Source organism: Stylophora pistillata, chromosome 2 (genome assembly GCF_964205215.1).
Source record: "Stylophora pistillata chromosome 2, jaStyPist1.2, whole genome shotgun sequence".
In the NCBI taxonomy this organism is placed as follows: Eukaryota; Metazoa; Cnidaria; class Anthozoa; order Scleractinia; family Pocilloporidae; genus Stylophora; species Stylophora pistillata.
This window is the reverse complement of record NC_142520.1, coordinates 29,931,815-29,943,441: the sequence shown is the minus strand read 5'-3', so window position 1 is coordinate 29,943,441 and position 11,627 is coordinate 29,931,815. Positions and strand designations below refer to the sequence as shown.

Genomic DNA, 11,627 nt, shown 5'->3' with positions numbered 1-11,627 from the left:
ATTTACACCTTTGTTCTTATACAGGGTTATGATAGTAGCATCACGAAGATCTTGTGGCAGCTTGCCCTGCTCCCAGCAACAGACGAGGAGAACGTGAAGTTTGTTAAGGAGCGCCGGACCCCCATTCTTCCAGATTTCTGGTGGAATGCCGTCAACTCCTGCCGACTTTGCGACTCTTGAGTTGATCTATGACTACACTCAGTTCATCGAGGGTGGGTGGTTCATCGAGCTCCTCTTTGAGTGAGAGTTGAGGAACACGATCAATGGCAGAGGACTGCACAGTGGGGTTAGCACTGAGGAGGGTCTGGAAGTGTTGGGACCAGCGAGCGAGGATGCTGGTGTTATCAGTGAGGAGAACCTGACCGTCTGAGCTGCGCAGGGGGCTCTGGACCTGGTGGGTAGGGCCATGCACTGCTTTCAGCGCCTCGTAGAAGCCTCTATAGTCACCCGCGTCAGCACACAGCTGAGTTTTCATAGCCAGGTGGTCCCACCAATCGTTCTTTATCCCTCTGAGTCTGCGCTGTAGAGCACTTCATGCACATCGAAAGTTAGCCCTCTTCACAGGACAGGTCGGTTGTGCTAGGTGGGCTTGATGAGCTGCCCTCTTCTTTGCTAGTAAGTCCTGGATCTCCGTTTCATTTTCATCAAAACAGTCTTGGTTCTTCTTTGAGTTCCCAAGAACTTCAGATGTTTTCAGGATGGCCGATTTCAGGTTCTCCCATAGGGTGTCAGGGGTGGGGTCAACAGCTTGGAGGAGTTCGTCGAGTTTCAGCTGCAGGTCTGCCTGGAACTTGGCTTTCACCTCCTCACGGCACAGACTGCTGACGTTGAGTTTCTTTATTACTTGCGAAGTAATGGAAAAAATCCGAGCCCCAGATGGGACTTGAACCCACGACCCTCAAGTCGCATCTGGGGCTCGGATTTTTTCTATTACACTAAAAATTGTTTCATCTTCACTTGCGAAGTAAATCTCAAAAAAAGACAAACGTAACGAAAGAAATTAATTTAGACGCTAGGAAAAGTGCCATATTTTAATGGTGAGTAGAATTTAAAGTCACTTTCACCCATAGCCCAGATGCATATTATGGAGATCAGTTGTTAAAGTACTGTACTTAATTTCTCAAGGTCCAGGCAAAAGGGTATTTAACATTCCCTAAACGACGGTGTTGTAGTTAAGTATCTTAATTAATTTAGCCTGTTTCTATTTCTGTTCTTAATCCCATTAGTGACCTGATTAACGGGTTTCCACTGAGTAGTATATTTTTTTTTACTGACATTTGTTCACGTAAAGAAGTTGCTGATATACAACAATGAAAGACCTATTGGAAACTCGGATTGTGCGCGGCAGACGCTTGTTTGTAAGTCTTCTAAGCTTCTGGGAAGAATGGAAGGAGGACGAGCTAGAGCCTGAGTGCTCTTATTGAGCACTTCACCAGTAAGCATCCCTTTACTTTAATTTGACGTAAAGCCTTCTTTTCGTTTCTTGTTTATTCCTTTCATCTCTTTTACTAGCGGTTACAGCTAGTTCTAACCTAATATCATTTATTCTCTCATCTCTACGTATCTTCTATATTAGGATACGGGCAAGTCCTTTCCGTTTAGATCGCAAGACATAAGGTAAGCTTAACATACCTGAGATTCTAACAGAAGAGATTATGTTAAAACAGTTATTAAAAGTTAATTTTCATTCCCAGTCTGCATCCCAGAAATGTTTCGCGTTCATAAAACTGCAGACCTTCAAGGGAGCTGAACTGACGTTCGTGAACAGAGAGAGACCGGTTAGAAGTAATGTTCGAGAAGAATTCGCCAAGATCCATATCAGAACACGCGTTCAGAAAGACTATTACAGCCTTGTTTGGATATCCCCTTGAAATAGGAACTGTCATAGATTTCTCCTACTTGGTGTTAGGAACATTGACGAATAGTCTTTTATTTTTGCGATGCCTTTGGCATAATCTCCACGGTAAAGCAGGCAACGCCGTATACGTAATGAAAACCTAGTACTGCTGACGGTGTACTCGTATAATCACTTTCTTAAGTTGCGCAAGACAGAAACTAATAGATGAAGAGTTGTATTAGAGTGGCGTTATTTAACGTATATCGATGCCGCCCTCTTTTATTTACATTGCCTCATGTCCGTTTTCTATAGGAGGTGTGCTGGTTTGCAGGGATTCGTCTAAAAGTGGATTTCCTTAAGCCTAGGACATCTGCAAAGAACCAGAGGTACTGCAAACACTTTGCTTATCTTATGATTGTTGATTGTGTCACCAAGTGACACCCTATAACATCGGCTTAGTTACAAGCCGATGGGAGTCTTTTCATGGAAGGGATAAAAAGGCGATGCTGTGCGCGGCGATATGGCGCGTTTTCAGGGTCAAAATTCAAATTCTTGTTGCACTTCATTCTGAATTCCGAATTCACATCGCTGCATGACAATTGCATTCACAAAATAACCCTGTTATAGTATTTTAATCAAAAACAAGCTATCGTCTACGTTTTTGAAATAAAAAGTACACTTTCGATTTCACAAAAAAGTTTTCCCGTATTAAAAAAAGTAAACAATTTCAAAAATATTCCCCCTCCGATAGTTTTTACAAGTTTCTAATAAAATATAAATGCACGCAATTTTTTTCTAGAATTTAAAATGTCTTTACACATTCTGCAATCGCGTACGTCGCTATACATTAATTCTGAATTTAGTAAATGCGTTTTGAATTGAATACTTTTTGCCAGGTGTTCCTGGCGGAATTCTGGATAGCCTGGTCGCTTGTTGAGAGCTGCGCTTTTTGACCAGCGGCTCTCGCGTCTAAAAACAACCACTCGAAAACGTAATCTGAACTGCTCATAGTTGTATTTTTGTATTTTTTTGTTGTGGATGGCACAACTTGCGGATAATAAAGCCTTTACAAGGGAGCAATGGCAGTTTTTACAGAGCGTAAGGCTCACTCTTTTGGATTTATCCCGACGATTGCACCAAGATGTCAGCGAATATACAACTGATTACGCTTTGTTTCGGCTACAGCAATTGTCGCGCCATTTAGCGCGATTGGCACATGTGACGCATGTTTTCAATGCAGTACAGTGAGATACTGATGCCGTTAATGGTATTTTAATGAGTGTGGAACAAAACCTTGCCCCCTTTCATCCCGGAAATTCATGTCAGAGTACGTCCTACACCGGAAGCGTTGGCCGCCCACGTATTGACATCAAAAGGGAGCAACTGGAATATTTAATCGAAAACAACATCTCTATTCCTGACATTGCCGGAGTCCTTGGAATATGTGTAAGCACTGTAAAAAGGCGATTAAGAGAGCATGGCCTTTCCATCACTGAAAGGAGAACTCCCATTACAGACGCCGATTTAGATACTGCTGTCCAAAATGTGCACAGGCAGTTTCCAAACGCGGGTTACCGGAGAGTTATCTACACTGCTCCGCAACTGCTAGGGAGAGGTGCTACACCATCCTACGCCAGCAATATCTACAGTCTCGCAATGGTAATGACCGAATTTACTCTCGCACAACTCCTTGGGAGGGAGAAGTGGCAAATTCTTCACTCATTTACGACTTTGTGCGTAAAGGAGAGAGACCTACTGTCACTTTAGAAAATCTCAGCGGGTTAGGATCTGAAAAGGCAGCAAAGCGGAGGTCGCGTCTACATGAATGTTGGCAACAGGATCCCACGATGAGGCCGACGAGTGCCGAAGTGGATTTGAAAATGACAGCGCTACATGAGGAGGAATTAGGTCACAAAAGCCCAATAAGCTTCCAAGACTGAATGTTGAAGAATCCGAACGTGGTTTTTACTCCCTTGAATACCCACCAAGGAATGGCAGTTGAGGTGACGGACGAAGTTGTGAGTAGTTTTTTATCCGAAGGTACAACGAAGGTACAACCTTTCCGCCAGACCTACATCGCGACCTTACTAACAACCTCTCTATGAATGACGGAAGCAACGCGTGCGTTTACCTTTGTTCTAAAATTGCCCCCGATATGTTGGAGTGTTCGGAGTTAAGTGGTCAGGACAAGAATTTCATTATTGAAAGTGGTTCGAGGGCAATAATTAGTAAACTCCCCAGACACATCAATCCTTCACGATCGATCAGTGACTTTGCCGCTGTTGATGAAGCACTCGCCACGATGACCAAAACCGATATCATATCTGCTAACTATGATACGGCAGAACTGTTGGAGAAGCAGACCTCGCAGTCAATTCAAGAGAAGAAGAACTATTTGAAAAAAGCCCTGAAACTTCTGAATCAGGCATCAAACAGTGACGGAAAAGCGTTCGCCATTTATCTATGTCCGCCACAAGCTATCCTGGTTGGGGTGATACGTTCCTCGTTTATCATTGTGGATACACTTAAGGTTCCGGCGCGCAGTGTGGTTTGTCGGTGCAATTCGATTGTGAAGGCGATCAAATAGAATCTGTTGTAGAAAATATGGAGGAGTGGATTTCTATCAGAATGAAAGCGTCAATACCCAATTATGCCACGCAATTACACTCGTTAATTCTTCTCTAGGAATCGGCTATTTCCACTTGCGCCCCCAAATTCGACTTATATGTGGACGACGAACAACTTTTAAATGCCAGCCTGAAGTTCGAAAGCAATGAATCCCTTCTTCCCCTACCGATAGCACTGGAGAAAATTACAGCAAAAATAACCCAGATCAGGGCGTCAAAAATGACCAGATGAAGATGAATCGTAGTACTTCCCACTTGTTCATGGCCGATGAACAAGATTCAAGGAGTGGACCAGAAGTGCAAGGAAGTGTAGACGTTTTAAAGGTAAGTACAGAAATTGAACGTAACGAAGTTCAAGAAGAATTAGAAGCACGTCCACCTGAACCGATCGACTGCGCACGGAATGGTAAATTAAATTACACACTTCCCGAAGATCTACCTGATGGGAAGGCAGATGACTTGATTTTTTGGAGAGGACACTTGACCAGATTTGGTTTAACTGAATTCAACGATTTTCAGTTGCATGCCACGAGTATTCAAAGCGTTTGTCTGGGACGAGATACGATAGTAGTGCAACCGACAGGTAGTGGTAAGAGTTTATGCTTCCAGTTGCCTTCTTTAATCGATCATAAGAAGTTCGTTGTAGTTGTGAGCCCTACCATATCGCTTATAAACTCATAAATTGAAGGGCTGAGGAACCTTGGTTCGATGCGTTTTCGTTAGGAAGAGCAGCAGGGACCGAGACCCATCATAATCATAAGAGGCTATTTTCTAGGGTCGCCAAGCGCTCCTTCCCGTCTGTTGTGTTCATGACTCCTGAGCATTTCATCGATCGTGTTCAGTGCATTTGTGAGGAAAATAAGGAACATATTTAATTATTAGTCTTGGATGAAGTGCATAAAATGTTTGATAGAAATTCTCATTTTCGATAAAGTTACGATTCCCTTAAGGTTATCAAAGATACGTTTAGTGGAGTACCTGTGATGACATTAACCGGCACACTGAGCAAGGAACAGTTGCAGTCTGTGTAATGACTACTTACGAAATCCTGTTCTCGTAAAGGGCTCTATCAATCGCAGCAACATCAAGTTAAACAACAAGCCTTACGTCAAACCAAACAAAAGGAAGTCCGATAAAACTGGAAAAGCCAAGTCAGAGGGTGACACCTGGTGCACATGCGCGACCGACATACAAAATATCATAAATGACGAATACGCAATAGTGTACATGGATTTTCGAACTGATGTTCAGTTGATGACTTCAGCACTTCAGACGCTAATAGGAGAAGACAATATTAGATCCTTTTATGGAAGAAGGGTGACACACGATGAGAAGAAGAAGACTGATTCTGACTTCAGAGCAAAGGAGTTTCAAGTTCTGGTTGCCACTGAGTCATATGAAGTCGGGACACATAGTCCTCACGTGTAGGCTTAGCCACAAGTTGCTCGGCAACTTTTCGGCAACTTTTGAGATATTCGGCAACTTTTTAGAATTTTGGCAACTTTAAGAATTTTCGGCACCTTTGGGCTTTTTGAGCTTCTTTAAAGCCACTTTCTTCACGTTTTGAGCCACATTGGTCAGTTTTCGATAGACATTTATTCAATTTATTCTAAAATACAATAATTAGGCCCCCCCCATGGGTTGATTTTTGTGATGCCTTATCACGAGGTCAGGGGTATCACGTTGCACGTTTTTCAAGATGGCGGACAATTACACTATTTGTTGTTTGAATGGAAAGAACCTCTAATATTATCATTGGACTTTCACAAATAAAGTTTTGATAAGAAGCAATGTGCGAATTTGTAATCTTTTTTTTGTACGAAAAGCAGAAAAATTTTGGCGACGTTTCGGCAACTTTTAGACACTTTTATCGGCAACTTTTTGGGGATTCATCGGCAACTTGAGGCTAGGCCTACTCACGTGGACAACATTTTCCGTGTGGGTTGTATGCGCAACCTTAGTGTGATAGTGCAGGAATTCGGCAGAACAGGACGAAGTGGGAACGACGCCGATGGATTTCTTCTCATTAACGAATCCAAAGACGATCAGCGATTTTGTTTCTGGGCACAAAATTGCTCGGATATTGAAGAGAAACGCATGAAGGACGATTTTGGAGAATCATGGAGGTGGATATACTCTATGCACTCTGGGAGATGCCTGAGAGATGTGTTAATAAGCAAGTTTGGAGAGGGCGAGTTGGAGCTGCAATGCAAGGATGCATGTTGTTCGAGTTGTGATATGAAAGGGAAAAGAGACTTCAACGCAAAGCAAGCGATCAGCCTCAGGTATGGGTCGCACTTGGGCAAAGTTTTCAACTTTGCCGGCAAAAAAACCACAGAAAATTTGAAACCGCAACCGGAAAGCAAACTTTTGGTTTCAACTATCAGGGTCGCACTAGGTGAAAAAAAATGTCAGTGATGACACTTTGATAAACCAGACACACGTTTATCGACGTGCTATGGGGATAGAGCAGTGAGCTGAAAAAGGAAAACAAACGTTAAAAATATGCGTCCCGTTGAAGCATTGTTAATAACGATCACGGTGATGCTTATTCTTCTTATTCAGTTAAATCATGAGCACTTTTTTGTCTTTCGTATGATCTATGAAAGAGGGGTTAGCGGCTGTTTAACTGTTTTGACTGCCGCTATGATGAGAGCGAGAATTCGACGTCAGCGAAGATTACTTCGAGCGCCATATGCCTGGTCAGTTCCGCGACCAGTCGAGTCGTTTGCTGTTTACTGACAAGCGATGACAGTTACCGCTGTGATAGCTATTGTTTAGCCCGAGTTTTCCGAAATCTACCTGCCCCACCCAAGCACTACGGCGTCTTTGATGTTTTGGCCGGTTTTCAAAGTTTTTGCGAACTGGAAAAGTTAGGGTCGCATTAGGCAATGTGCCCTGATGACAGATTTTTACACCAAAGTGACCACATTCACACCAAACTTTGCCAAGTGCGACCCATGCCTTATACAGGCTATTATTGACTTTGAACAACTGCCAAACTATAAAAAGGGTGTGAAAGAGGAAGAGTGAATCGCATGGTTAAGAGGAAGTAAGAGAGATAAGTTCTCGACACCCGCAATGCAGAAGCTTCTGGAAAAATCACATACCTATTCTCCTGGTTTGAAGCTGAAAGGGCAAAAATGTTCCATCGATTGGTGGTCAAGAGTGTTGCGACAATCAATTAATCTAGAGTATATACATATAAAATTTCATCATTTTGAGATGCGAAACATTTAGAAGGGTGTGGAGACAATATAGAGTTTCCGGGGAAGGAAAGCAATTTTTACGCTGTCCGTGCGACGTGTTCTCGACCCCGCGATCGATCCTCTCTACGACGACTAAAAACATGGAGACAACAAAACGTACCAGAAAAGGAACGGACGTGGACACCATCACTTGCCAAAGATAAAGGAAGCTTTGAAGCATTCCGATACCTGGGAAAAGCTCACACACAAGGATCAATACGAATTTCCCGGTTTCGAGACTGACTCACAGTTCTCCGAGAAACCATTGGCCTACGTGGAAGACTGGCGCCTTTTGCCTTTTGCAGCAAGCACCCGGTCACATTTTATGTGGGATGACAACCAATTGTCAAAAAGAGGCTCGCAAACAAAGAAGCACGACCTTATCGTAGAAGGTCAGAAAACCTCCTTATTTGTAAGACGAGGGCCTTGTGAAGGCGTGAAAACCTGTGCTGGTCCCAACTGTGAGTATGTGGTCTCTAATAGGCAAAAAGTAAATCGCTGTGTTCATCACAGAGAAAATTATTCTCTTATTTCATCTGGACCGTGTATTGCGCATATGGTGTACATGTGGCCTTGCATTGACGATGGAAGGCGATGCGTCGGTGTTGTACCAGGAACTCGACACAATCACAATAAACCGGCTCCACACATGTCAAGCAAAGTCAAAGAGGACATCCAACGAGTAATTTCTGATGACAGCTCCAAAAAAACTAATGGCATTATGAAAGCCTTGGACTTGGCTACGTTCCAGCCGAAGCCAGTTCACCTGCAGCAAATGCAGACCGTGTTAGAAAAGAGAGGAAGCTAGCCCTTGGTAAATGGAATTCTGTTCATAAAGAGGCGTGAGTAGTCCAGTGGTCAGTGCGCTGGACTCTGGGTTAAACGGCCCGGGTTCAAGTCCTGGCTGGGGCTTCACGTTGAGTCCTTAAGCAAGACACTTCACTCACATTGTTTCGTCTTCTCGGATAGGACGTAAAGCCGGAGGTCCCGTCTCTTACAGGGTAAGGGGTAAAAGACGTTAATTTCCCACGTACGAGATTACTGTGTGCTGGATGTCCTCCCCTGGGGTGGGTTGGGTGGGAAAACAGCAGGTCCACATCAGCTTATACAGTTGCCAATAAATTCAACCTGCTTGAACAAATAAACATGATGATGATGATGATGATGATGATGATGAGGTACACCCACTTGATGAGGTTCTCCAATTCGATAAAATTCGGAAGAAAGTGGAAAGCAACCAGTTGTATGAAGATTGCAGTATGAATATTAGCGATAAAGTCAATCAGATGATGGGTCAATATCAGATGGAAGGAAGCGAGTATTTATTTACTGCTTGCAGTAAATACGCATTCTTCATGGCTCCATTTCAATCTGCGATGTTGAGTACAGCAGAAGATATATTCATAGACATTACTTAGACCTGCAACGACTACTTCCCACACCTTTTAAACGTTGTCTCTTTCAATGACGAAACATGCGTCTATAATGCAGTAGCAAGAGTTTTGTGTAGTAGGCAAGACAATGAGACGTACGCGAAGTCCATCACCACAATTGTTTCAAAAAGTGACAGCTGACCATGCCCGATTCTCAAATGGCAAGAATTTAAGATCTATCCTGTTTGACTTTGATGATGGATAAAACAAAGGACTGCAGCAGTGTCTGGGTGAAGAACTTACGCGGAAAGTCATAAGGGGATGCAAAGTTCACTGGCAGCGTTCAGTCAACAGAGTCTGCAAGCTAGTTTGCCGCAGTGATAGTGACTCTCGCGTATTTAAAGTCCTGGCTAGCAAAATCGAAGACGAAGACGAGAAAGAAAATGTTCTCTTACTTTTCGATGTGCTCTCTGGCTCCAGGAAATTAACAGAAGCAAGGAAATCTGTTGGCAACGACCTATTTTCGGAATTTGGCACCATCGACAATAAAGACTGGGCGAAACTCAAGCATTGGAGTAAATGGTGGTGCCTTGGGAATCACCTGGCTATAACTTAACTTTATTTTTACTTAGACACGGTAAATCTATCAGATAAAATAATAATATTATTACAATCTATTATTACAATTACAATCTACTTTAATCTATGTTAACATGATCTAAAATTTAAAAGTGAAATAGAAAAAATAAAGAAATTCTGCTTTACATAGATGCCGTGTGTGTTTTGTCGATTCAGACGAAGAAATTGCGACAACCATTTTGAAAAGATTGAAGTGAATTTGCTTGCCGCAATTCAGGGGACAAGCTATTCCAGATAACCGCACCGTTATAGCTAAAGCTATTTTTCAGGAAATTGGTGCGGGGCAATGGAACAGCTAGTTTGTTTTCAGAGTTCCTTAGATTATAAGGAGGATCATATTTAGTGAAAAGAGAACCTAGATAGTCGGGCGCAAGACCATGTATAGATTTATAGAACATGGTGGCCACTTGTATTTGTCGCTGAGTATCTAACCGTCTTCAGGTAAGTTGCCCAAAAAGAGGATCAGCGCTTGTGTCATAACTGGAGAAGGTCAGAATACGGGCAGCCCGGTTTTGTAACTTTTGGAGCTTATTCGAAAGACCCATGTTACAATGTCCCCAGACCTCGCTGCAGTAATCAAAGTACGGTTGAACTAAGACATTGAAAACGGACTCAAGCGTGGTTCGATTAACAAAAGGCCTACAACGTTTAATTGCTCCAATGCCCGATGCGATTTTCTTGGCTATTTTTTCAATGTGCATATTCCATGAAAGGTTTTCGTCTATATGCACACCCCGAGATTTAACTGAGCTGACTTGTTTAATTATGTCACCACCTATGATTAGTTTAGGGGAAGTATCGTAGGTACCTATCCTTTGCCGCGATCCAATTAACATGAATTCAGTTTTATATGAATTTAGAGTCAATTTGTTTTCAGTGAGCCATGTGTTAATATTGGATAGGTCGTGATTCAAAACATCATTGATCATTTCTATGTTGTTACTGGCAAAGGTCAGGTGAGTATCGTCGGCATACATACATGCAACTGAATTAGACAGGCAATTAGGAAGATCATTTATGTATAGAACAAAAAACAAAGGTCCTAGAATTGTTCCTTGCGGAATTCCACAAGTGAGAACTTGACTAACTGAGAGCGAACCATTTACGAAACATTGTTGATTGCGATTATCTAGGTATGACCTAAACCATTCATAAGCGATACCGCGGATACCATATTCGAATAATTTAGACATAAGAATTGTATGGTCAACGGTATCAAAAGCTATGTTTACAAGAGCTTTTAAGGAAATGGATGACAAGGATTGGGAACAGGGACCTAGTACTACCAATCCCGTGGAGTCTCTAAACAGGCAGTCATTTCAGGAAGGTGGCACTATAATCCAAGCATTGATGGAGAACATTTACCTGGAAGATCGCCCCCATGCTGTAAAAACAGCAGTCTGCAAAGAGAACATAACAACGTCGTACAAATCATCACCCGGCAAGCAAAGGACAAAACGAAAGCGTACAAGTCAAGACAAGTGTGTCGACGAGGGTCCGCCGGATAAGCACAGACATATACTAACCAGAAAAAAAAAAGCAAATGGAAGAGCCTTGATAAACTGTTTGATTGAAGTGGAAGATGACGAGAAGGACAAATCAGGTAAAGTTACAAAGTACTGGGGATGGTGTAAAGGACAGATTGTGGCCTACACAAAACATGATGGATACTGAGTGAATTTTTCGGATCGAATTGACAGTGATGGAATTTCATTGAAGGGTGGTCAGACTGGATTGAGGATTTGAATAGTAAAGATGTCCATCTGTTGGATGAATGAAACTGACGAGTAACGCCGTTCAAGAACAGAGAATAGACATTTGCTCTCCCGAAGGCACACCTTCGAAAAGAGTTAGGATGGTTGGCTGGAACTGCCATACAGGCGTTACGCTCTCCTGGGAAATA

The 11,627-nt window shown here is 42.6% G+C and overlaps 1 pseudogene; it reads left to right on the top strand.

The window, feature by feature from the left end:
* Window positions 1–2,812: 2,812 nt before the first annotated feature.
* Window positions 2,813–11,502, top strand: LOC148738271 (uncharacterized; annotated as a pseudogene).
* The last annotated feature ends 125 nt before the right edge of the window (window positions 11,503–11,627 follow it).